This window comes from Grammomys surdaster, unplaced genomic scaffold, assembly GCF_004785775.1.
Source record: "Grammomys surdaster isolate TR1022 unplaced genomic scaffold, NIH_TR_1.0 60, whole genome shotgun sequence".
Lineage (NCBI taxonomy): Eukaryota > Metazoa > Chordata > Mammalia > Rodentia > Muridae > Grammomys > Grammomys surdaster.
Genome location: NW_021604562.1, coordinates 3183003 through 3210660, shown reverse-complemented (window position 1 = coordinate 3210660; position 27658 = coordinate 3183003).

Here is a 27658-nt window from a genome sequence, read left to right as displayed (position 1 = left end):
GTGTAGTTCAGGCTGACCTCAAACTCATGATCCTCCTGCCTCTGCCTCCTTCAGCAAATCATACCAGTGTGCTGTCATAGAAGGAGTGAGAGGGGGATAACATTTGAAATGTAAATAAAATATCAAAAAGATATTTTAAAGTGTTTTGTGGTAAGATCATTTGAGTATATGCCCATGCATGGTATAGCTGGATCTTGAGGTAGATCGATTCCCATCTTCCTGATGAACTACCATAGGGTAGCACAAAGCTTTTGGGCTTAACCAACCAACCTCTATTTTGACTTAAGGCATATTTCATGAAATGGAACCCATTTCACTACCATTATTTTCAGGTAGGAAAACATTTTAGATCAAAGGGTTTATGTCTGGGTTGGTGTTTACATTTCTCTTTTTGGTAGCCTACAGAGTATATTCATTTAGACAATGAGTTGTGTGGGAGTTGTCTTCAGCAATGGGGCCTTGCTGTCAGTTTCTAGAGGACAAGCTATTATCTTGGAAACAACTTGGTTTGTTTGAAAATTTCCATGGAATCCATTTGACAAACAATTCAATTGGATGTAAACCAATCCTAATACTGAAAACTTCATTTGGTGACAAGGTATAGGCAGTGTGTATCCCTTATCCTCATTATTAGGAGACTCTTCTAAGGTTATATTCATATATTTTCAGAAGTTACTACTGCAATAAGTTTTCATGACAGGCCTCAAATGTGCCTCCATTCTAGCTGCTTCTCTTCTCAGTTCCTCCTTCAACCATTTCTCTCCTTCCCATCCCAATATGTCCTGTTTTCATCTTTCATGACCACAGTCTACTCATAAAATATATTCTATTTTTCCTTCACAAGTAAATCAATGTCTCTGTCCCCTTGGTCTATTCTTCTCTACTTATTCTTTCTGAGTATATCTATTGTAGCCTAATTATCATTTACTTAATGTCTAATGTCCACACATAAGAGAATATATACCACAATAACATTTCTGAGTCTAAATTACCTCCCTCAGGATGATTAGTTTTTAAATTTATTTATTTGCCTGCAAATTTCAGGGTGTCATTTCTTAACAGCTCTGTAATATTCCATTGTTTAAATCTATCACATCTTTTGCACCCTTCTCTTTAAAGACATCTAGGTTGCTTCCAATTTCTGGTTATTATAAATATAGTAGTTATCAACATCATTGAATAAATGTTCTTGTGGTAGGATGAAGAGTCCTTTGGGTATACTGCTAAGAGTGGTACAGCTGGATCTTGAGGTAGATCAATTTCCATCTTCCTGATGAACCACCAAAGGGATTTCCATAGTGGCTGTAAAAATTGGCATTTGCACCAGCAATGGGCGAGTGTTCCACTTACTCTATATCCTCCTCATCATAAGATGTCACTGGTGTTATTGACCTTAGCCATTCTGATACGTATAATACAGAATCTCTGAATAGTTTTGATTTGCATTTCCAAGATGCCTAAGGATTTTGAGCATTTCTTTAAGTGTTTCTCAACCACTTGAGGTTCTTCTATTGTGAATTTTCTGTTTAAATCTGTATCACATTTTAAATTGGTTTATTTGCATTTTTCATAGATCATTTCTTGTCTTATTTAGTTTGGATATTAGCCTTCTATTAAATGTGGAGTTGATAAAAATATATTCACATTCTGTAGCCTGCTACTTTGTCCAAATTATGCTATGAATCCTTTACCTTACAGAATGTTTTTAGTTTATGAGGTCCCAATTTTTTATTGTGGAACTTATTGCTTGTACTAATGATCTTTTCTTGTGACAACTGAAGGCTATTCCCTCACTTTCTCTTCTATCACATTCAGTGTATCCAGTTTAATGTTGAGGTGTTTGATCATTTGGAGTTGAGATTTGTAGGGTGATAATTATAGTACTATGAACATTCTTCTATATGCAACCATCAATTTGACAAGCACCAATACTGTCTTTTTTCCCTGTGTGTATTTCTGGCTTCTTTATAAAATGAATCAGCTGTGCATTGCTATGTGGATTTATATCTGCATCTTCAGTTTGATTACATTAATCAGCATATCTGTTTTTATGCCAATACCCACTACAAATTAAATACATATAACAAGGTATATCAATTTTCTCATACATGTAATGAATATGATTATCAATGGTATAATTCAATCAACAGTTACAAATATTCTTTGAGCAATCATAGTAAATTTATTAATAGCTTGCACAAAATATAATTTATAATTAAGAAAATTTAAGGTATGATTTTCAAGTCTCTTCTAGTATTTTCACAATGTTGTATAGCCATTATTATACCTAATTCCAGAGTATTTTTACTAGTCTCCATAGTTTTTCATTTTCATGATATAGGCATTACTCTTCATACATCTCTCAAAATTGATGATCATTAATACACTTTAATTAACTACAAATTTGAGTATAAGATGTTTAATAAATGTGAAACCTTATCATGTTTGTCATTCTAATTGTCTTTGTTATCTTTGGGAAATGATTGCAATATTATCTAAGTTTTTAGATATGCCACAATTTCTTTGTCATTGATCTGTTTGTAGGTACTTGTTTTCCCCTTTGGACTGTATGACAGACTCAGGTCAACATATGCTTGTTTTATTTGTAATATTTGTTTGTAATTCTGGATACTCTCTAATTTTTACAGAATTTATTTTCTAAAGAACCATAAAGAAAATGTTTCACCTCAGACAGATATCAGAAGCCATAAGCTCTGTTTATTTTTAGGGCTGGAAAGAAGAATCAGTTCTATATCTCTACCTTAATGTTTAATGTTTTGATAGCATTCCCTAATAGCCTTTCTCTTGTCTTGGGACTTACCATTATTTTTTCATGTTAATTTTTATGACCAAAATTTCCTCTAAACATGAGTTATGATAGATGAAGCTCTTTGAAATGCCTATAATTAATAAGGTCTCATTACTCCATTGGTTACAATTCCTTATAGATATTTATTTAGAATTGGAACATCTGACTCGTGTGGTTATTTGTTTTTACCCTTTTGAGGAGTCAACTATACTTTGTGAATTTCACACTTTCTTTATACCTTTGTCACCACATTCTGTCTGTTTTTATTTTTTCCTAGCTACCTTATATCTGTCACTTTCAAAAATGATACATACAGATAAAACCTACACACCAATTAAAATAATAGGTTTTATATAGTATCACCAGTAATGGAAAAATTAGTAGTAATGATAAATAATACCTAAATAGGCATATATTTATAATTTTATATTTATCAGTTAGTATATAGAAAATTAACACTGAAATTATTTCCATAGACAACACCGTATTTTCCTAAATAAAAAAATATATACATATATAGGTAACTTCATAGCTTCATTAATCCCTCAATTCTCCCTTAGACAAAACCAAAATTTTCCATGACAACATCCAGTATTGATATGACCTCTTTTAGTATAAAGTCCAGATATATTTTAGAAAGATAATGTAATATGGAATCTAATTTCATCAATAAGTACCTATTAAACTCTACTGACCATTCTGTAACATTATATAAATTTGATCAAAAAAATAAATATTAAAGGTCTTTCCACTACAGTCCTGCCTGTGTATGAATTGTGGGGAATCACAACAATGAGCAGTCTGTTTGTTAACATAAATATTGTTACTCTAATGGTGAAATATATATTAACAGCAAGGGGAACTTGATTCATTGGAACTTGTTTCATGATTCTCAAAAGTATACAATATTTTATGGTGAATTTTACATTAAAGAAAAGCACAAAGACACTATTTCAATATATATGAAGTGAAATTTACTTTGAAACTACAGTAACATTATTAAGAGCGTGTCATTGGGAAATGGAGATATTTATCATTGTTTCACTGAAATTTCTAAAGGCTGTACTTTTTCTTTATGTTGTACAAGTAGTATTTTTCATCATCAATCAGACTGCAAAGGAATGAAAAGAAATGAATATATTTTCTTGCATTCAAGGAACACAGAAGGACAACTTTCATGATTTGAGTTTCTCTAGCTTAATCTGATTTTCAGAGTCATATATTTCACTATGTATGAGACTAACATGTCTTGCAAAATGCAAAATAGTAGAATTTTAGAAAATACTAAAGTTACTTTTATATTGTTGAAAAATACAATAAATATATGAATTAGAGTGTTATGCTGAACTGTTTTATTAAGCTGAATAATTTTTCTGGCAAATAAATTATTAATAAAAATTAAACAAATTATATGTTGCATTGGAGATGTCTAAATGATTTAAATGATGAATAACTTTCTTCCAAAAGTAAATTTTAATAATAGTATATGTTCTGTTCAACTGACAATAATTTTTGTTAAAGTATGCATGACACATTTGAAAAATACATTTGATTAATTTATATCAAAGCATAAAATCATTTCCATTGAGGTTATTTCAATGTTCTTACAGACATACACTAATATTTTAACAATAAAGATTTCAAGATCTGAATCAAGTTGAATAGCATTTTTAAAATATTCAGTTTATTTTTAAAATATATTCATGATATTTTTATTAAGTGGTAGTAGTGATGGTGGAGGTGGGAGTGTGTACGTGTGTGTTGCAGTTTTTGAATTTGAATGAAAATTTACATATGAAATCTTAAAGCCTTAACCATACAATTTCTACAATTGATAGATACAACCAACAAAGTAGCAGAATAGAAAATTAATACATACATTCATACATGCAAACAACAGAAAAAGAGTCAGAGAGAGAGAGAGAGAGAGAGAGAGAGAGAGAGAGAACAAGAGGCAGAGAGCACCACCACCACCATTAACAACAAAATCATTAATCTTTTTAAATACAAATAACAAATATACCAAGAAAGAAATCAAAGAAACAATACCATTCTACTATTCATAATGTCTCTTACTTGTACATTGAAACTTTACCATATTGAAGGAGTTCCCATGCTTATCTATTGGTAGGATTAATGTTGAGAAAAAGGTCTTTATACAAAAAAAATATAACTATCAAGTGCAATCCCCACAAAATTTCCAAAGCATTTTTCATAGAAATTGAACAATCATATTAAGTGGCCATAATATTTATGAAAGTTCAATGCATATGAATTGATTAATTGATAATGAAATTGCAGCATATACAAGCCAATAAAATTTCATTTAATTTTTCCAAGAATCAATAAAAATTAACAAAAGAATTGCAATTATAATCACAAATATGTTACAATGTTTATTACTTACCTAAAATTTAATTTTAGTGCTTTAATAAAAATATTAAATAATAACCAAGATTTTAATAATTTCAAAAAGTAGGTATTTAGGAAATAATATAATGATATTGACAAGTTTAACCATATTTATCTGCTGTATTTCAAGTTAATGGTCTACAGAATTAATATCAAAATGTAGAATAACATCAGTTTTTTTTTTACAATTAATCATGTGCTCTATTTCCCTTAAAATGTTTGAATTGCTCTGTATGGGTATGCTTGCAGATGTACACAATTACTTATCCTATAGATGACTTTTAAGTGCATCCTTAAATTTACATGCCTCCATTGTTCGACTTCTTTTTTTTTTTTTTTTTGTTCCAAAGGGTTTATTGTCATGGTGTATGGTGGATGAATCTGGAAGTATGCCCCCCAAAACTCAGGGTAGTCCCTAGTTATATAGGGAGGGAGAAAGGGGGAGGATCTGGGGAGGCATGCTTAATTTGCTCCGCCCTCTGGCCTTCATTAGTATGTAAATCCCTAGGCCCTGAAGCCTCTAGTCACACTCTCTACCTGTTTACTTTGGGAGGGGTTGTAAATCTTTGGGGACTAGACTGCTTTTCAGGACCCTGAATTCTGCCGGTTCTCACGCAGAGTCTCGGGGTTCTAGGCACCTGCCCAGCCATGAACCAGAATATCCTTACACAGTCCCACATCTCCTCCCCTTTACTTTTTAAAAAAAGGGGGGTCACTGTGGTGAAAATTTTGAATGAGGAAGCCAAAAGAAAACACTATGTAGGCCAGAGGGGTTAGCACAATTAAGTCATAGGATAAGAGGAGTTGCGGGTGGGTAGGGAAGGCAAGGGATCATTGAATCAATTGATTACAGTTTGAGGTGGTACAGTTTGAGGGTAATAACATCTGAGTAATCTAGATAGACATTATGTTTTCCTCACTAACATGTAACTTTAGCTATTTGACTTTGGCAAAAGAGTTCATTTGTAGTTGGAAGGTCTGAATCTGTCTGTAGGATTCAGTGAGTGTCTCTGGATCTTGGCATGCATCTCTGGGTCTCAGTGTGTCTCTGGAATCTGCAGTCAGGTGGTGTGGCTGTAAGAAGATAGCATGGCATCCTAGGCAGGTTCCAGGAGGTGGCATTGTCTCTGCTGGACTTGTGGGAGCACCTGTAGATTAATCACAACAGGGAAGAAGCACCCACTTGGGATCAGGCATATCATGATGTGCCATTGAGATCCTAGAAAGGCAAAAGTTTTTGAGGAAATTTTGGTCTTAGAAGTCACCATTGAATCTGTTTTGGATGGCTGTGGAAGAAAAACATCATTTTAATTATGTAAGCAGCAACAATTTGTCTGTAAAAGGAAACTCGTTGTTAATTAAGAGCTGAAAGATGATGATCAGCATGTTGATTTAACCTGGGGAAGTAGATTAAATGACCTTTGAAACTTGAAGAAGTCTTAAAAATTGAAAAAAAAATGTTGGGAATATATCACAAGTGTTAGAGAGAAAAGGAGACATTTAAACAAAAAGCAAAAAATTTTGGGTTGAAAAGCATGAACACTGTTGTTTTAGGCGTTCCTGTTGGGGGAAAAGGCATTAATGGCTGGAAAGCACGAACAATTTTGTGGGTATTCCTGTTGGGGAGAAAAGGTTAATGGCAGATTTAGAAGCAGTAGGGGAGGGGCTTGCTCTGCCATGTGGGGACTGCTCTAGCAGAGAAGCCAAGGCATTCCCCATTTATTTTTCTTAGCTGGTAAATCTTAAATGTAAAGGAAGAGAAGAAAGGCCAACTTTGAAGAAAAGCTCAAAGCAAGAATCATAGGTGTTTGATAGGAGAGTCAGAAGGAGAAAAAAGCTGTGTAATACTGAGCCATGGCAGGGAGACATGTGGAGCTGGCAGCTCCTGGGAGAAGCTCGAAAAGAGGCGAGCAGTTTACACAGGGTCGAAGGGAGCAGACTGAGTCTCAGACCCTCTTCTATCAGGCAAGCCAGCTGGGCTGTAGCTGGCTGCAAATGACCTAGGAGGTAAAGGGGGGAAGGGGGCAAGCAGGGAGGCAGCCCTGTTGCTTCAGGCGAGTTGGCTGGGCTGTAACCAGCCAGTGGAGTAGTGAGGGAAGTCTACACTAGGCTAGCAAGCAGCCTGTGAAAGACATTAATCCCCTGAGGGAAAATCACTGGGGACTAGAGTTCAGAGCCTTTGCTACTGAGAAGCTAGGAGGCAGAGCTCCAAAAGCTGACACCTGGGGGAGGGGCAGAGAGCAGAGATTAGGGAATGGCCATCGTCATCTTGTTAAGCTGGAGAACATGTGGGGAGAAAGAAAGCTATGATAGCAGGCAGCTCGTGAAAGACTGAAGTAGGCACTCCTGAGAGCTCAAAACAAAAGGGGAATCTCTCAACCAAGGGAAAGAGTCTTAGAACAAGAGTCATTGCAGGCGCTGTGGCCTGGAAGACAGCTGTTTGCTGTGAAGGAGCCCTCTCTGTGGAGCTGGGGGATGGGCAGAGTGGAGGCTAGGGAGCCGCCATCTTGCCCTTGAGAACACAAGGAGGAGAGGGAGAGAGAGAGATAGACCTAGTCTTTTCAGCCAGGCAGGAGCTAATGGTAGCTAAGAGTCAGAGAGAAAAACGCTGGCCTGAAACACATGGAGAGAGAAAGAGAGAGAAAGAGAGACAGAGGAAGGCCTGCCTAGTCTGTGAACTAGGCTGGGGTTACTCACAGTTCCATGGAGAGGTTCTTGGCAGGCACCAGTGGGGGATACTCTTGGAGCTGGCTTTGCCCGCATTCTCCACCACCTGTAGGCAACGATGTAGGCCCATTCGTGGGCACACACAGGCATGAATCTCTGTTGCATTGTGGGTCCGTGTGTCTGCCATGAGCAGTAGGCTGGGATTGTAGCTCAGCATGGCAGGAACACACGGGATCTTGGCTGAGTTTATTCCCTGCAACACCGAGGCCCCGCCCAGCATGGGGAATTCTCACTCTGGTTCCGTGGGGGTGCAGAGCTCTTGGATTGGGGGTCCCCAGGCCAGAAGTTGGCCAGAGACCGACTGGTCTCAAGTCCTTGGTTCTCAGGACCGAGACGGGGACATGTGGGCACAGGCTGGACAACCCACAGTCAAGAAAAATGAGAGGGATTGGAAGAAGAAAGAGGCCCTAGCAGCACCAGTGGGAGAGACTGTACTTGCTTAGCAGACTCGGTGGCCTGGCTAGCTTGCTTGAAGATGTGGGTCCTCGTGGCTGGAACACAGAGGTCTTCCAGGTGAGAGATTAAGCAGCTGCAGCTTCAGTCAGCATGGGAGAAGCACAGAATCTTCACTGAGTCGATTCCTCACAGCACCAGACAAGCAGGGAGAGAAGCTCTCGGCTGCGTTCTGTAGCAGACTGGGGTGGCCGGGTTCTTGAAGTCTGTGGGTGTCTGTGCTCCGAGTTGGATGCACCAAATTGTGGGGAAAAAATTAGAGGCTGCAGCTGTGGTGTCCCCAGGGGTTTCCACACTGCGGCTGGTCCCACATGCTGGAGGAACGTTTGTGGTTCCAGCAGCCTGGAGGCTTTGGCTGTGGCAGGCCCCAATGACACGAGGAAGTCCTTGGTTCCAAAAGGTTTATTGTCTTGGCGGATGGTAGATGTACGCCATCGATCTGGGCGTACCCCCTTCCCCCACATTGTTTGACTTCTAAAGGTCAAGTTTCATTGCAAAATTTGTTGGCATTTTCATACAGCATTTAATCCAAAATTGTGTTAACTTTGACATAATTTAAGCAGTATATCAGGAGTTGTAAGTGAACATGGATCATAATAAATAATAGCTACTACATTTTAGATTTCTACCATTTTCAAGTTACCTAATACAGTACGTTATCTTACTGAATTTTCAAAATAACACTAGAATGTAGTGGTATTATTAACCTTCTTTTTCATGGGCAAGCCCAAATTCACAGAGCAAAAATAGCTGAATATTTTGAAAGTGGCAGTTAATACCAAACTGATTTCCCTTGTTCTAGAACTATATCACTTAAGAAATATGTTATGCATACAAATTTCTACGCGATATAGAATTGTCAGGTAATGAATGGAAGGGAAGGTTGTGATCCCTCTTATTTGAGATGTTACAGCTGAGGGTTGTTGAGCATTTGTCAGATATATAATGGATATTGCAGTGTTTTACGCAGGTAACCTCTCCAAACTCTGAGATTCACTTAATCTCTATGAAATGAGTTACCTGAATTGAAGGTAGAAAAGGTTGATAAGACTATTGATGTTTTTATTGTGTGAGATTTATTTTAGATTGTGTTTTAGAAAATTCTTTGAATTCATATGTAAATGAAAGAACAGACGCATCATCTAGGTTTAAATATAATGTGATTGGAAGACACATATTACTTAGTTTTATCTGAACGCTATATATTGTTATTCAGGACAATCAAAAATAAATAAATGAACCGTGTTAGAGTTCAATAGCATTGGTACCGATTTATATGACCTATCATAATTTCTTATAGTTATAAGCTAGATTGTGTCTTTAATTAAATGATATGGCATTTGCAAATAACTTTTTTGTTTGAAACAGAAAAAAGTAATATTTCTTTATTAAATAAAAAAGATTATATCAAATTCCAATATCCATCTTTAAGTATGTTACTACTTTACTTAGTCATTTTATTAAAAGCATTAATAGTTCATTAATGAACTAGCAAACGAGCACTTAATTCCTTATAATAATTGGTTTCTTTATGATAATAGGTTAAATTCATTTTACGAATTGTGTGCTACAAATAAATCCTGACTATACATAAAACTTTCAGTAAATTTAACATTGGTTCCTATTCCTTGATGTATAAAGAGAAATAGAAGAACAAAATATTACATTATAGTTCTATCATGAAATATCAAGTGCCATTTTCAACTTAATAAATGTACTCTACGGATGAGCTTTCAGTAGATTTTAATCTTTTTGTGTGGACCAATATTTGGGCTTATGTAAGATATTTATGAGTAAATTTCTATTCTTACATTTGAAAGCAATGATCTTTTGCTCAAGTCAAACACAAATTAACATACACTAGGCAGTCATTATAAAGAAATAGCAAAATCTAAGAAAACTATTGTTTTGCTTATCAAAATATTGGTGCTTTGGGTTCTACAGTTCACTGTAAAGCAGAACTTCATCTTGGGGACATATTTTTGTAAATAAGCAGAAAACTGAACATTTATGATTAGTTCCCACAGATTTTATTAGAAACAAAGAAACATCTATATTTTTTTTTCAAAACCCATAGTACAGCTATAGCCATGAGGAGAAAAAACTTAATATTTTTTCAGTTTTAGTTTGGCTAAGCAATAATATTACTGTTATGGCTATTTCAAAGAAGAATTTAAGATAAAATATTCTATAACTCTTTATAAGAAACAAAATAATTTGAAATTCTTAATAATAAGCATGGCCATTAAAATCATTTTCATAACAATATTTTCAGTAATATGCTAAATACAGTTATTTACAGGTCATATGAGAAAGAATGATGAGACATCATAATGATGTTATTGAAACTAGCAAGAACTTTTACTCTTTCCTCTGTTCAGAGTAAAAACTAGTAGTGAATATTTGCTTATAGAAGTTCTTGACTGAATAAATGCTTAGAAGTTCTACTTTGGACAGAGATTGGAAAAGAACAAGTGACTGAACATTTAATGTGAAACCAGACCATAACAGTGCTAAGACTGTAGTGCCTATCCAGAATCACACAGTGGAGCAATAACAGATAATGAGACAGTAATATACTTGCAGGAAGAATCATGAACATTTGTTTCCCACTCAAAATGCTGCTCCATCTTCCTTCAAAGGCATTGTGTTGAAATTCCCTCTGGGTCCAAGAAAATTATTGAGCTTTCCAAGTTTATGAACACAAAGCTGCATGGAGAGAAGTTTTACCTGCTTGGAAAATATTTCCATTTAAATGTGGCTGTCTGAATTCTGAGATGTGAAGCTTGAGCAGCTGTAAGGTTTTGTGATTTTGCAAGCAGGAGGAAACATGGAATCCATTGTTTGGCAGACTAGAGGATCAGTTTGTGCCTGTAACTTGATTTCAAATACGATACAAATAAACCATTGAATATGTAGCAAATGTGTAGCTTTGTTTTCTTATGGGTCCAGAACAACTGGAGCAGGAGCTATCTCAAAAGCTGTTGCCTGTATTTGGAATATGTTCTAGCTGGGCTGCCCAGTCTGGCCTCAGTAGGAGAGGATGTACCTAGACTTAGAGACATGATGTGTGAGGATAGGGGGATATACCCTGGTGGGGGCACCCATTCATAGGAGAAGAAGGGGGTGGGGGTAACGAATGTGAAAGGGAATGACCATGAGGAGGGCAGTGAATGGGATGTAAAATGAATAAGTAAAAAATAATAATAAAGAAAAAAAGAAAAAAGAGAATTTACAGGATTAAGAAATTTAGCCCATTTGTTGGTTGTCACTTTGTCCTATTGACAGTGTCCTTTGCCTTACAAAACCTTTGCAATTTTATGAAGTCCCATTTGTCAATTCTTGATCTTAGAGCATATGTCATTGGTGTTCTGTTCAGGAACTTTTCCCCTGTGCCCAAGTATTCGAGGCTCTTCCCCACCTTCTCTTCTATTGGGAAAAGATCTTTACCAATCCTACATCTGATAGAGGGCTAATATCCAATATATACAAAGAACTCAAGAAATTAGACTCCAGACAACCAAATAACCCTATTAAAAAAATGGGGTATAGAGCTTAGCAAAGAATTTTCAACGGAAGAAACTCGAATAGCCAAGAAGCACCTAAAGAAATGTTCAGTGTCCTTAGTCATCAGGGAAATGCAAATCAAAACAACCCTGAGATTCCATCTTACACCAGTCAGAATGGCTAAGATTAAAAACTCAGGTGATAGTAGATGCTGGTGAGGGTGTGGAGAAAGAGGAACACTCCTCCATTGTTGGTGGGACTGCAAGATGGTGCAACCACTTTGGAAATCAGTGTGACGGATCCTCAGAAAATTGGACATAGCATTACCTGAGGATCCAGCTATACCACTCCTAGGCATATACCCAGAAGATGCTCGAACATATAATAAGGACATATGCTCAACTATGTTCATAGCAGCCTTATTTATAATAGCCAGGAGCTGGAGAGATCCCAGATGTCCTTCAACTGAGGAATGGATTCAAAAAATGTGGTATATTTACACAATGGAGTATTACTCAGCTATTAAAAACAATGAATTCGAGAGTTTCCTAGGTAAATGGATGGAACTAGAAATCATCATCCTGAGTGAAGTAAGCCAATCACAAAAGAACATACATGGTATTCACTCACTGATTATCGGATATTAGCCCAGAACCTTGAAATGCCCAAGATGCAACTCACAGGCCACATGAAGCTCATAAAAAAGGAAGACCAAGTGGGGGTGACTCAGTTCTTCTTAGAAGGAGCAACAAAACACTCAAGGGAGCAAATATGGAGACAGAGTGAGGGACAGAAACTGAAGAAGGGGCCATTTGAAGACCTTTCCACCTGAGTATCCATCCCATGTGCAGTCACCAAAGGTAGATGCTGATGTGGAAGACAGGAAGTGCATGCTGATAAGAGCCTGATATGGATGTCTCCTCAGAGGCCTTCAAGAGTCTGACATATCCAGAGGCAGATGCTCACAACTAGCCATTGAGCTGATCATGGGGTTCTCAATGGAGGAGTTAGAGTGAGGACTGAAGGAGCTGAAAGAGGTTGTGGCACCATGAGGAGAGCAACAATACCAACCAACCACAGCTCCCAGGGTCTAAACCACCAGCCTGGGAGCACTTAGGGAGGGATCCAGGGCTTCAGCTGAATACGAAAGAGTGGAGGGCCCTGCTGGGCCTAGGTGGAAGATGAGATCCTTGACCTCATGAAGGCTGGACGCCCCAGGGGGTGGTAATTTTGAGGGTGGGAAAGTGGGAGTGGGGGGGGTAGGTAGGGGTTACATCCACAGAGAAGAAGGAGGAGGGGTAAGGGGATAGGGGGTTCCTGGGTGGGTGGAGGATGGGGTAAGGGGACAACATATGAAATGTAAATAAAATATCGAATAAAAATATATAATATTTTTTAAAAAAAGAAATTTAGCCAAGAAGCTCTGAAGTTAGATTGCTGCTTTAGAAGAGGAAGTGGCTTTAGTTCCCAGAACCCACATTGATTAGCTCACAACCCTTGGTTCTGCTCTAAGTGACCCTTATTCCTCATCTTTTCTTATCAGGTACTGGTATATAAATGGTGGACATACATACATACATATATACATGCATGCATACATATGTACATACATATGAACGTACTTACAGGAATCATAGTTAAATTAAAGTCCCACATTTTGATGTCCCAAGACTATTCAAAGTTTCAAAATCCAAAATATATTCTGAGACTTAAGGGGATGTCTTAATTGTAATCCCCTAGTAAATCAAAATCAAAAAGCATATCACATGCTTCCAACATACAATTACTCAGAATATATATTGCCATTAACAATGGGAGGAAAGGGAGCATAGTGAATTACTAGTCCAAAGCAACACCAAGACTCAGCAGGACAAACTTCAAATCCTGTAACTCTATCTGATTTCAAAGGACTCTTCAGATTCTCCATTCCTTGAAGCTTTCTTAACTGCAACATATCTCACTCTCTTGGGCTGGTTGTAGATCTGTCTGCAGCTTTCTCAGGTAGACATCTCATAGCATCTCCAACAACTTGTCTCCTACACAATACAGGCTCAACTTTCACAGGTTTACAGGATGTTGTCTCCTGGCCTCCATGCAGGCAGACATCTGCTATACACCTAGCCTCAACACCTTTTCTTAATTAGGAAGAAGATTCTACAAACTTTTACTCATGCATCCTTCTTGAGAAAACCTGTACTATTGGCCAAAGCTGCTAAGTTCTTCTGCCTGCTGGGACTAGAACTTCACCATTATATTGAATTATATTTGCATAATGTTTAACTTGTAGCTGTTATTTAGATGAGTGGTACAACTTCCTTATTTCATTATGAATCAGACCTCTCCTTAAATTTCTCATCTCTTTGAGCATCAGACTTGGTCACATTCTTACTTTTTTTATGTATGTTTTCTCTTCAAACTATATTTCTTTTTGTACTTCTTTTTGCCCTGCTTGTACATGTTTTAATTGTAGATGTGCATAAGAGTGTATACAAATAACCACAGACACAGTCAATACTAGGTTGACTTGAATATTTTCTGTCAATGATATTAGTCAAAAACTGATCAATTTGCCTCAGTCAGATTCTTAGGACAAGGACAAAAAAAGCACCTGTGTTCTTTTCCAATATCTCACAATAATGGTCTCCAGCCCAACCAATATTGTTGTTCTCCTCTGAAACCTTTTGCGCTCAGCCTTCATAGCCCACATTATTTTCAAGACTGACAAAAATAGATTACTTGAATGTACAAGATTGAGATACTGAAACTATTTCCCTTTTGAAATCAACATGCAGTATGAAAGCACATATAGAAAGAGAAAATATGGATATGGTACATATATTAATTTCTATAGAGGTTCATGAAGTTTATGTTGTTATTATAGTAAACTTTCAACTTTGAGTTATAGTTATTTTTGCTTTTATATTTAAGATTTGTAAAATTAAGTTATTGACAAATATGTACAAATTTTCAGTTATATAATATGAATATGATATACCTGAAGTCAAATATCCTGGTTAAAATATACTGTATGAAATGCTAACATTAAAAATGATTTTTATCTATATAGAATTTTATATATACAGTTTTATAATGCTCATATATTTTATAAAAATTTAAATAATAATCAATGTAATGGGTATAATTATGACATTTTACATATACATATCACAATACTTTGTTCACAGTCATTCTACTTACATTTTCAAATGTCCTACTCTTAACTTCATGGTTATATTTCTTCTCTCATTACAGTTCTCTTTCACATATTATGCAAATCAGATTTATACATGGGAGGACAAATCTAAACAATAATATTGTACCCTTCTTCCTCTAATTACTCTATCTTGTTCCTCCTCTTTCTTAAGTCATCCCAATACACCCTCATACTGCTCATTCTAACTTTACAACACAGGCATAGATAAATGTAGATAGATAGATAGATAGATAGATAGATAGATAGATGAATGACAGATAAACTGTCTATAGAATATTAATAGATAAGAAGATACCGTATGTGAGTAAAGATGCAATAGTAAGCAAGACTTAATTTATATAACATGATAGTTTTTGGCTATCCACTTTCCTATGTATGACATAATTCCATCTTTCTTTATGGTGAATAAAACACCATTTTCTTCATGTGTTTTGTTTATATTCATTTATCTCACTATGTGTATGAGCTGTGTGTGTGTATGTGTGTGTGTGATCTTCATCCATTCTTTTACTGATGGACATCTCAGCTGATTGGTTAAAATGAATGGTGTTGAATAGTTCAGCAATAGCATGAAGGTGATAGTAGAGCTATGGTATGCTAACTTAAGATTACTTTTGGCATATACCTAAGGGTGGCATAGCTGAGTCCTGCTACATAATTTTTAGAAATTTTTATATTAGTTTCATGTAGAGAAATTTCAATCCAGAAACAAGGCTGTTCTGAGTGTAATACAGATACTCACATAGTACACATGTTTAATCCAAAACCATGTAGGTCAGGTTAGTTTGTAGAAGGAAGCAGCTGTGTTTGAAAGTGACTTCTTATTAGGGGATAAACAAGGAAACAAATCAGAGAACAATTTGACAGAATGAGTCAATGATAGAATACAACTTTCATGAGAACAAACAGGAAAAAAGAGTCCACTTAAGACTCAACACAGGGGAGATAAAACCTGTAGAGACCATATCCAGTGGATAGGCACAGCCCTCAGTTGAGAGATGGGGCCACCCACCCATCTCAAAAATTTTAAACAAGAATCATTCCTGTCAAAAGGAAGTGGAGGGACAAACAGTGGAGCAGAGACTAAAGGAAAAGCCATCCAGAGACTGCTGGACCTATGGCTCCATCTCATCTGCAGACACCAAACCCCGATGCTATTGTTGATGCCAAGAAGCACTTGCTAACAGAAGCCTGGTATAGCTGTCTCCTGAGAGGCTCTGCCAGAACCTGACAAATACAGATGCAGATGCTTGCAGCCAATCATTGGACTGAGCACAGGGCCCCAACGGAAAAGTTAGGGAAAGGACTGAAGCAGCTGAAGATGATTGCAACTCCATAGGAAGAAAAATATTAGCTAACCAGACCTCCATAGTCCCAGGGACTAAAACATCATCCAAAGTATACACATGGAGGGATTTCATGGCTCCAACTGTAGACATAGCAGGGGATTACCTTATTTGGTATCAATGGGAGGGGAACCCTTGGTCCTGTGAAGGCCTGATGCTCAAGCATAAGGGGATGCTTGGGCAATGAGTTAGGTGTAGTTGAGTGGGTGGGGGGGACCCTCATAGAGGCATGGAGGAGGGAGGTTGGGATTGGGGGCTCAGAGAGGGGAAACTTGGAAGGGGGACAACATTTTAAATGTAAATAAATAAAATAACCAATCAAAAGAGCAGATAGAGAGAGAGTTTTACAGAGACAGGTTACAGAGAGAACAAGCTAAACACAGGTGAAGACAGAATAAGTCAGAGAATAAGAAGAAGCCAGAAGATTGGAATCAATAACCAGCATTAGTTTGAGACCAAGCAGAGCAATTCAGTCAGAGACTGAGAGAGAATGCAGACTAAATCAGTCAGCTTGGAGAGGAGTTTGAGCCAGAAAAGCTGAGTGAGCCAGCAAGCCAGAATTCAGAAACATCAAGAAAGAGTGAGTTTATTTGGCAATAAACCTCTGAGATAACAATTAGATCTGGCAAATAAAATTTACATTTATGTTTTCATCTTACATTATCAGTAGCATGAAAAATTGTTTCACTTTCTTTATGTTATCTCAAAAATTTATACTTTCTATGTTCATAATTCTTTCTGAGATTTAAATTCCATCTTTCCAATAGGTACATGTGTAGCAGGATGTCTTCCCGCTACATTTGTAATAAGCTCGATAATGTGAGAGATGTGAAGAGTAGGAAGGAGAAGGAAGAGGAGGAGGAAGAAGAAGAGCTAGCAAGTAAGAAGAGAGGGAGAGGAAGAAGATGGCAGCGGATGTCAGAGTGTCTCTAGCAGTCTAAGGTAGCAACTTACCAAAATGTTAAATATTGAGTAACAACTCTAATTGTATGGGCATCTTGTCAATTGAGCATTTCCAATTATATAAAGCCTTTGGATAATATTAAGCTTTAGAGTCTCGTTTCTACTGGGTACCACATAGATGGAAGGTATTATCAGGGGCTCAGTCAAACTTTGTGGAGTCAGTGTGGTGGATTTGCAGAGTACCACCATGCTGGCGTCTCAAGGGTCTAGTTGTGGCTTGTGTGGCCCATCCTCTTCCAGCTGTGGTGTGCTTGACTTCTGGCCACAAAACATGGCAGCCTGAGCTAAGCAGAGAGCCACCTCCGCTTAGGTAGTAGGGCCATGAAGCAGCATTTTTTAAACATTTACTCCAACATACACGTTATATATTTTTATTGCACATATATATTAGCTGTTTGTCTTTCTTTATTGAAAGTTGTCTGTTCAATTTACTTACCCATTTGTTGACTGGGTAATCCAGTGTTTGGTGTATTCATTTTGTGTTCTTTGTAGAATCTAGATATAGATTCTATACCTGTACATAGATAGCAATATTTTCTCTCATATTTAGGCTATGTCTTCATGCTACTTTTGGTCTCCTTTTATATGCAGAAATTGCTTTTTCAGTGTCTTGTAAAGTCATTTGGAATCTCTTATTTCCTTTTTCTTTTCTTTTTTCTTTTTCTTTTTTCTTTCTTTTTTTTTTCGGTTTTTCAAGACAGGGTTTCTCTGTGTAGCCCTGGCTGTCCTGGAACTCACTCTGTAGACCAGGCTAGCCTCAAACTCTCGAACTCAGAAATCTGCCTGCCTCTGCCTCCCAAGTGCTGGAGTTAAAGGCATGTGCCACCACCACCCGGTTTATTTCCTTTTTCATGTGATATATATGACTCTAGTTTCATTATTGTATATGTAGATATCCATTTTTTTAAAGAGATGGTCTGTGATAGTTAATGTAATTTATCAGCTTGACAAGAATTAAAATCTCCTAAAAGACAATTCTCCAATTTAGTGCTTAGGCCTGTGTTTGAAGTATTATATAGTTTATGTTCACTGAGCCGAAAACATTCACATCAAAATTGAATGGCATCTCTCCCTGAGTTTGTGTCCTAATCTGTTCACAAAGGGGAAAGCTAGCTTAACAAAATTAATATGCATGCTTTTTTACTTCCTAATTTGGAGTTTAATAGCTGTTTCAAGCTCCTACTGGCTTGACATCCCTCCCTCACTGACATGGTAGACTCTACCCTTGAACTGTGAACAAAAACAACCCCTTTCTATCTGGAGAGAGCTTTATTTTGTCAGGGAAATTTTATCACGGCAATAGGAAAACAGAGTAATATACTAGCATTTCTTCAATGTATGTTTATAACAGCATTAATATCTATTGCAGAATAACTTTAATGTCCTTAATTTTATTACATTTGTCTATGTGCTTGTCTTTATGCAAGAACCATGTTCTTGCTATTATACCTCTGTAGTACAATTTGAAATACTAATCATTCTTATGCCTGTTGCATGATTATTGATACTTCTTAGTTTGTATATCTGGGATTCTTTTCCCTTTTCATGTGAATTCTAGGATATATTTGTACTTCCTTAATGAATGGCTCTGGGATTTTGATTGATATTCTGTTGAATCTGTAGTGTTTTTTGTTTGTTTTGTTTTTGTTTGGTTTGGTTGGTTTTGGTAGTATAGTCAAATTTGTAGTATTAGTTCTGCCAATCGTGTACACTGGTCATCTTTCTACCCATTACTGTTTTCTTTGATTTACATTTTTTAGTGTTTTCAAAGTTTTTATTATAGAGATCTTTATCCTCCTTTGGTTAGGTACATTCAAAGTATTTTTAAGGTATCATGAATAGAATTTTCCATGATTTCTTTCTTTGATATGTAAAAAACTATCAATTTTTATTAAATGTAGTTTATATCATTGGCTTTATCAGATGTAAGAATCGTTAAATTTTTATATTTTCCAAAACAGGATTATTCTAATTTCTTTGTATCAAAAATTCACTTAATATATTTGTATACTAAAAAATTAGGAAAGCCCTGGACAAGTCTGTATTATTCTAGTTAAAAAAAATAGTAGCAGTTTCCTCAAATTTTCTCTAGTTGTATTTTCATGTCTTTATTTTTTAGATTATAGCATAAAATAAAAATATCATTTTAAAAAGTAAAGATTTTTAATTAAATGTATTTTGGTAAATGACATATGTCCCTTTGTACATCTATTTTAAAGCTCTAAATTATTATTTGTGGTGTAAATGTGCTGTATCAGAAATGTAGAGGGAGAAATTTATGTCCTATCTCAGTGTCAGAATTTATTGAAAAGAACTAATTCACAAGGTTTTTTTTTTCTTTAATTCACAGTTTGGTTGGGTTTTATTTTTCTGAATAATTTCCATATCAATATTTTATTCATGGGTGGTGATCATCGTGCACAATAAAGTACAAAGTCATTCTATCTCTACGGATTCTGCTTGTAGGATACAGTCTCTCAAGTCAAAGCAAAGCCTGGAAAACATCTTTTTTAACACAATATGGAATAGCTTGAAGCAGGCCACAGCGTAATGCTTGCTGTTCATCAAACTGCACATAATTAATGTTTCCAGTTTTGTATATTTGGACATAGTATATCTATCACAATACACTTAATGAAACACATATATCACCTCTAATTATTTCCTTGTATCCTTTTTACTTGTTTATAATTCTATACTAATAATATTTATTATGCGATTTGCCATCTTAATAAAATGTAATGTCAAATATCTATTGCTAATTATAGGCACTATGGTTTACAAAGCATCACTGAAACTCACACATCTTAGATATGCATAAGCTTATGCATAATAAAAATGATCCTCCTCTACAGATCCCTTGATAATTACTTTTGTGTGTGTGGTTCTATAATTTGGAATATTTTTAAATGTTCAGTTATGCCAAATTAGGATGTGTTTGTTTTTCTGTGATAATCAATTCCCATATTAATATCTTTCATCGCCTTCAATGTTGCCATGTATGGTACAATCTTATTATTTTGTAATGCTGAAAAATATCCCACTTCTAATAGTATAACATATCTTTTTATCTATTTACCTTTTGATGTAACTGTTGTGCTTTTTTCATAGCATAGATATTATAATTAACTCTATTTTATAGGTGAGTAGATAAAATTCATATACATAGTGCTTTATTTTTTTTTCTTACAGAAAAGACTCCAAATACCAAAAGCAATCCTGAGTAAAGTAAACAATGCATCAACACATATGATCGCAAGTTAAACTATAGAATCACAGTAATAAAACAAGCCATCTGACTTTGACAAAGCTGCTCTATATGCTGGACAGACAGAACATCTTCAGCAAATGGTGTTTGAAAAAACTGGGCATATACATGTAGAAAAATGAGATTTAACCCTCAATTCTCACCCTGCACAAAAATGAACTTCAAATAAATCAAAGATCTCAACATCACACCTGAAACTCTGAAGTGCTAGAGAGAAGACATGGAGAATGCTAAAACATAATCATACGTAAGGACTGGTAAATAGGATTGCATTTTTCTAAGAAAAGAGGCAGCAACTGATAAGAGCAAACTTCTGGATTTAAAGGGCTTTTATAAACCAAAGATATCAGGTAATACAATGAAGAGAAAGTTTACAGAGTGTATGGAAAATCTTCACCAGCTATAAATCTCATAGGATTTATATTTAGAGTTACAAAGAACTAAGAAAATACCTAGAAAATAAAAAGAACAATCAGAACAAAGGGTTCTCAAAAAAATGGGAAAAAAAGAAAAAAATAGAAAATACAAAAGATTGCAAAATACTTTACAAACTATTCAGCACCATTATTTATCAAAAAAAAAATACAAATTAAAATGACTTTGAGATTCTGTTTCACTGCAGTCACAGTGGCTGTCATGAAATCAAATGATCACGTATGTGCATACTCTCAATAGCTAGAAAATAAAACCAGCCTAAATAAATGTCATTGAACTGAATAATGGACAAAGCAAATGTAGAATATTTACAAAATGGAATATTATTCACTTATTAAGAAGTATGTCCTTATGAAATATGGATGGAACTGTAAAAAAAAAGAAAAAGAAAAAACAAAACCAAACAACTAAACAAAACCAAAAGAACAGGAGATAACCCAGCACAAAGAAAAACCACATGGTCACATTATCAGTACCCTCCTTCATTCCTTTCCTTTTATTGTTTGTTTATTTGCCTAGAACTCACTCTGTAGACCAAGCTGGCCTCAAACTAGGAGGCCTGCCTGCCTGCCTCTGCCTCCCAAGTGCTGGGATTAAAGGTGTTCACCTGCTTTGTTTTAACTATTATTTTAAGTGGGTGCAAATTCTTTAGACTTCCTACTCTTTTGTGCAGAGTTTAAAGTGATAGGCTGCAAATGAGAAAAAAAATTAAAAGTAATTTCTTTGATCCACAAATTAATGTCTATTAAAATAGAGATTGAAGTGGTGTTGACTGAGTTCCTACTATTTTTAAATTTGCATGAATCTTCAAACAGTAGCATCATATTTTCATGGTTGTTTTGAAGAACTGCTTAGGAGATTAACCAGACTTCTATAACAGATATTTTTGACATCAGAATGAACAAATAAATAAATAATAAATAGATAACTAAATAAAGCTACTTTTAAGCAGATGTTCTAGCAATTCCATTTATATATTTCTTTTATAAAAGCCTTCTGACTAAGAAATGGATAAGTTTTGCTGTATTGCTAGTGCTATTGTAAACTTACAGAGAATTAGATGGCATATATAAGATTGTACATAAACATGTCTGAGGACCAAAATGAGGTTAGTTTACAACAGAAATTATTGTGTGCTGGTTACATTTGTATAAAAATTTAGACCTCCACACTTGAAGGAATCAGAAGTCATTTAACTGTAGGTTAATACATGATCTCTTTGTTTCTGTAAATTACTAATATATAAAGCTAAAAAGATTAAATAGTAAAAAAAAAAAAGAAAGGTGTGTGCATAACTCAACTTGGCATCAAACTTGCTTCATTAGACAAAAGTGATCTTTATTTATTGATGCTCTAGCATCCATCCCTCAAGTAATGTTCTGACAGCTGTTTTTTTTTTGTTTGTTTTATTTTATTTTATTTATAGAATAGATACCTTCATGTGTGTGGCATGAGCACATGCCAGCTTGTGTGTGTGTGTGTGTGTGTGTGTGTGTGTGTGTGTGTGTGTGTGTGTCTGTGCACTCAGATTAGGTCACATGTGTGTACTCATGGGGAGGCCATAAAGTGGATATCAGGTATCATCCTCTACCTCTGTTAAACTTACTTTGAGAAAGAATCTCTCATTAAAAATATCTCGTTATTATGACTTACAAATGATAACCAATATGCCTTGTGATTTTTTTACATGATGCTTGGGATCTAAATTTTGTTTTTCATGTTTGTATAACAAGCACTTTACTCACTAAGAAATCTCCCAAACTCCTCCTTGTTTTGATTTTCATGGTCTTGGTGTTTAATAATATTAAATCTTTCCTTATATATCTCCTGATCTACAGTTATAATATATGTAATTCATGCTAAAATCTTAGTGGAATTTCTTACAGAAATAAAAAAAGGGCACATTATTAGAGTGTATATAGACCCATGAAGACCTTGACTAGCCAAATCAGTTTTGAAGAATAAAAATCAAAATGATGATCATATACTTCACATGGATTACATCCCTACAACTACATATAAAATAGACATAGCAACCAAGGAGTATATAGGATTCCAAAGTTAATTCACGTATATATATCCTCTATAACCAGATCTACAACCAGAAATCCAAAAACCCACGTTGCCAAAGACAATCAGTGAAGTTCGAAAAACTAAATATATATATTTAAAAAAATAAAAACTGAACCTTTATATTCTACAAGAACAGCTATCAAGAAATTTTAATTCAGCATCATGGCTTCTCTGATTACATCTAAAGAACTTCAAGGTCTGTGTGATCTGGCTGGAATTCAGACAGGCCAGTAGTACACACCTTTAATCCCTTTGGCTGGAAACTTGTAGTACTCAGCTTTAATCTCAATGATCTCTAATTGAGGGGAAGACAAAATGATGAATTGGAGAAGGATTTGACAGAATGAGTCAGAGATAGTATATGCCCAATTCTCAAGAGAAAAGGTATTTAAGTGCAGAGAAAATGAGGACAGTTCATCAGTGAATTGGGAGTTGCAACAGTTAGGGGTCAGTTTAGTCAGTTTAGTCAGGTCAGCCAGTTGGGAGTCAGTGCAGTGAGTGAAGTGCAGTAGAGTTATATTGTATGAGTTAACCCAGTTCAGTGCAGGTCAGCAGAGGCTGTTAAAGGCAGAAAATAAGAAGGAGCCAGAAGATTAGAATAATTTGCCAGAGTTACTTTGGGGCCAAAGAGAGCAATTTAGTGAAAAGGTGAGAGAAGCCAGATTGAATCAGTCAGCTTGGAGAAGAGTTTGAGCCAGAACAGCTGAGTTGAAGCAACCAGGCAGAGTTCAGAAAAAAAGGAGGAAGTGGTGAGCTTCTTCAGCAGTAAGTCTCTAAGATTACAATAACATCTGGTGAATGACAGCTACTTTTACACACAACAATTGCTCTTAACTACTGAGTCATCACTCCAAACACAGATAGAATTATTTTTAATACTGTATTTTCTGCAAAAGTTTTCTATTTCGAAATCATGATTTTTAAGGCCATTTTTGAATCAGTCAAATATCTACATGTAAATTTCACAATGTGTTCAGGAAAATAATAACCTAATTTTGACAGTATAAATTGTTTTAAGAATGTCAACAAGGTGTAAATTTTGTCACCAAAATTTGATTGAACAAATTTCATTTACAAATACAAATGGAAGCTTCATTTCTTTATAAGGAATACATAATCTAATACAAAGTTCAGATGTAGTTAAGGGCAAAAATCAAGTTAAATGTGATAAATATGAAGGAAAGCAATAGAAAATAAAATCAAATTTAGAAATTTATAATATATTACTAGGGATATGGCAGTTGACAGGGTATATGTAGGAGGAGTTGAGAGGTAAATAGTAGCAAATATATTTTAGGTAATTTGGTCATCCTGATAAGCCCTTAGAGTGTTCATGGAATTTTGTTTATTGCCTTGCTTGTTCTTTAACTATTTATGATTATTATCTTGCTTGTTCCTGGACTATCTGCATCTATTGTATTGCTAGTTCCTCAACCTAGAACTGACCTTAATACTTACATGTAATTAAAATGGTATAAAAGCAAAAAGGAGGAGGGGGGATGGGATGGGGGTTCTAGGGAAGGGAAATGGGGAAAGGGGATGGCTTTTGAAAAGTAAATAAATAAAATATCCAATAAAAAAATAAATAAAAAAGGAAATTCTCAAAGAATCAATAATTTTATTTATTTAAAATTCCATAGGAAGAACAACAATATTAACAAACTAGACCCCACAGAGCTCTCAGGGATTAAATCACCAACCAAAAAGTACACAGGGAGGGATGTATTAGTCAGGGTTTCTATTCTTACACAAAACGTCATGGCCAAGAAGCAAGTTGGGAAGGAGAAACAGTTTATTCAGTTTATACTTCCACATTCATCACCAAAGGAAGTCAGGACTGGAACTCAAGCAGGTCAGGAACCAGGAGCGGATACAGAGGCTATGGATGGATGTTACTTACTGGCTTATTTCCCCTGGCTTGCTCAGCTTGCTTTCTTACAGAACCCAAGACTACCAGCCCAGGGATGGTACCCCCTGGGTATATATATATGTTACCAAAAAAGAAAATGTGGAGAAAAAATTAGTGTAACATGTATAGACAGAGTCCAGTAAATGAAACATTATATAAAAATGTGGCATATCTTTGAGCACTTTTAGAACCATTCATCTATTCTTACAAAATCCAACACATGGTGCTATTCTCTAAAAGCTATTCCAATAGTCCCCCTAAATAAGCAGAGCATCTGTTTCTGTAATTGTAAAATGGCTAATCTTTACTAATTTGGGACATGAGTTCGTAGATAAGCATCAGCTGCAGTTTTGCCAGCTGTATCCTAATCCTTCACAGGCACCTCTGTGCAAGAAGACATGTGTACAGAGAATCTCACTTTATAACACACAGTTCCCTCTCTTGTCAAAGAAATACCTAGAGATCATTAACCGTGAGACTTGAAATTTAGATTCCAGGAAAAGTAGATAAGATATCACATCTCTAGAAGTCAGCGTTTCAATTTAACAAACAAATTTGTGAACAAGACGGTTTAAAGAGGACAAAAAAGGTAATCTGTACTTGATAACGTTTGTATTTCCTATCAATGTCTATAATCATATCCCTTGGCACTCCCTGCTATTTTCTGAAATAATATTATTTATGTGTATTTTAAAATATTGAAATGTATGTATATATTATTCTTAAATACATAAAAACAACCTACTCCATCTGTACAATGTTATTTATATTCACATTTCTCAGATCTGAACAATTGGTATCATATAACCAATTGCAGTTCTCTTCTCTGAGGAACAAAAATGAAAGTCAAACAGAAAAGGGATTAGGAAAAGAAGGGGAAAGGGAGTGTCCAAACATAGGAGTGTTTGGACAGAGGAAAGGGAAGGAGGGAGTGATATAATTACATCAAAATCTCAAAATAAAAGAAACATTAAAAATTAAAACACATAATGTTAAAGTTTTCTATGTTATGTTTAAATTTTGGCCTTTAAAATATTAATATTCTTTTATTGTTTTCCTGATTTTGTAAGGAACTCATTTGTCAGTTCTACATTTATCATCACAAGAACCAGCATAAGATATCAATTTACATGATCAACACATAATATAATTAACAATTATTCTTTATTAAATAATACTAAACTTTAATTGGCTGATGAAAAAGTGTGAGTGATTTACAAAATTAATTTTTAAAGTTCAAGACACTTCATAAAATAGTATTCATTGTAGTAAGGTGAGGAAAACATTTAGGAGTAGGATATTGATAAACCTAGCAATATGTTACAAATTTGAACCTTTGAATCAGCAGACCCTAAATTCATTATCTCTACACTGTTTTCTTTAAAAGCATTAGAACTAGTTGATTTGCATATTCAACTATTTTTAAAAGCATTCTAAAATGTATCAATCATTTCCTGATGAAAATAATGATCATCTCACAACATTTCTAGGTTTCATCCAGAGATTTTTACTTTGGATTTTATTTTGTTGTATTTTACTTTGAAACAGACTCATTTTTCATCTCTAGCTGTACATGAATATGCTATGAAGATTAGGCTGGCTTCAAGGTCAATGTTATCCACAAATATGCCTTCAAAATGCTGATGTTATAAAAATGTACCACCACAATTTGCTTATTTTGTACTTAATATTAGAAATGTTCAAATATATTTTATAATAAATTATCTGAAGATAATACAAATGACTCCTGATTTTGAGTTGCTTTTTACTTTTAGAATCACATAACAAAAATTGAATCTTACAGAATGGCTGCAAATGAATTGCAAATTTCTCTTGATAATAATTATATAAGATATGTAGGTTAGTATATCAATATTTCTACAAGCTGACCTATGAGAAAGTAAAAGTCTTGTTAGTGACTCTATAAACAGTAGGTAGAGATAGTCCTCCTTTTGGAATTTCCAAGTGAGAGAAGAATTTCAACTGGGTTATTTCTGTGAACTTTTAAATGTGAAGGAAAACTACAGTTTAAATGAAAGTTCTTTCAAATATTTATTTCATTACAAACTTTTACATTATTTAGTAAAAAGCTAACAATAAAAAAATGAAACTCTCTCTAGCAGATAGTCATATTAGTCCTATTTTTCCATACCTATAAGAGACATACAATTTGCCTGAAACAAATCACATTTGACAGAAAAAAAAAACATTACTGGCAAATCTGCCAAAATATATTACCTATTAACATTGAATATATCTGTCACTTGCTGTGAAAACATTGTTACTGAGCTTTAGCACAATTATTGAGTTTGACTTTTTTAAATTTGAGAAGTATTTATAGATTCAGATGTTTAAAGGCCCACTAGTGAAAATCATAGAACTCCTACAACAGATCTGCCTATAGGTTCCAGCAGAATAAAAAAAAGTAGGATCTTGAAAAAGAATGGAAGTGACCATTTTTATTTTTATAACAAACATTCTAATTCGATCTAAGAGACAGAAGCATTGTTTATGACAGCAAAAAAGTAATAAACTCCATAAC